Genomic DNA, 1,321 nt, shown 5'->3' with positions numbered 1-1,321 from the left:
AAAAAAAAAAAAAAAAATTTTTTTGGAATAATTGTAAAAGTATTTAGATAAGCTTAAGAAGTACCTTTTATTTATTTTTTTTTAAACAATTTTTTTTAAAGATTTATTTATTTATTATATGTAAGTACATTGTAGCTGTCTTCAGACACTCCAGAAGAGGGTGCCAGATCTCATTACGGATGGTTGTGAGTCACCATGTGGTCCCAACTCCGGACCTTCGGAAGAACAGTTGGGTGCTCTTACCCCCTGAGCCATCTCACCAGCCTAAGAAGTACCTTTTAAATAGAGAGTTGAAACTCCTATGCCACCAATTAAATATTTTAATGGTTATGCATGTTTCTATGTTTTGGATAAAATGTTCATTTTTTTATTTGCATAACTTAGAATTTATTGACCATAAGTAAATGTAAAGGAAAACATCTTTAGGAATCAAATCACATTGTGTAAAGAAAGTTTAGTAAGTTTCCTATCAGAACCTGTGACATGGCAGGGGGGAAATTGACGGTGTGGTCAGTTTCATCTGAGCTGTTCTTTACATTTACAGGCATTCATTTAGTTTCTAATATGAATTAGGATTAAAAGCTCTTATCTAGATAAATGTGTGTGTGTGCGCGCGTGTGTGTGCTTATATATATACATATACACACACACACACATTAAAGAGCTGTCAGGTGCATCTGGAGCACTGTCCCAATAGTCTTGGAGACCTAAGGAAAAGGGTGTTAGTTCTTTGTTTGCTGTTGCCAAGCAGTTTGTGAAACCCTAACGCAGTAGAGTCAGTGTTTCTACACAAACGTCTGTCTAGCAAAATACCAATTTATGTTATTAATTCGGCTTTCCAGTTGTAGATTAAAATGAAATTCATCTTTTGCCTGGATTTGTAATTCTATAGCCGGAATGTAGAACATCAAATCTGTTAGTTTCAAAGAGTATTTGCTCACTTGCTTATTGGCAATCTCTACACTTGGTAGTAGACTAACTGGTTTCAGATTGGTGGCTCTAATCAGTTTGAGGATAACGTGTAAAAATTTCTATCTTGACAAATTTGAGTTGCTTAGAAGTAAATATATTGATATTAATCTATAATTTTTCATTAAAGCTGTTTAGTAAAGATTTGTACATTATATGGGATACTTTTTTTGTATATTAAGACCTGTTTCAAGTTTACCAAGTAAATTTTAATTTTTTAAAAAAAATTTTAAAAAGTCTTTTACTTTTTTTTTTTTTTTTAAATTTTTCGAGACAGGGTTTCTCTGTGTAGCCCTGGCTGTCCTGGAACTCACTCTGTAGACCAGGCTGGCCTCGAACTCAGAAATCTGCC

General features: G+C 33.5%; 1 protein-coding gene across 1 annotated transcript in view; it reads left to right on the top strand.

Moving 5' to 3' along the window:
* Rc3h2 (ring finger and CCCH-type domains 2) overlaps positions 1 to 1,321 on the top strand; it is a 47,026-nt gene that overhangs the window by 939 nt on the left and 44,766 nt on the right. The window lies entirely within an intron of this gene.

Source organism: Mus caroli, chromosome 2 (genome assembly GCF_900094665.2).
Source record: "Mus caroli chromosome 2, CAROLI_EIJ_v1.1, whole genome shotgun sequence".
Classification (NCBI taxonomy): domain Eukaryota; kingdom Metazoa; phylum Chordata; class Mammalia; order Rodentia; family Muridae; genus Mus; species Mus caroli.
The sequence above is the reverse complement of the archived record's forward strand: the minus strand, read 5'-3'. Positions and strand labels throughout refer to the sequence as shown.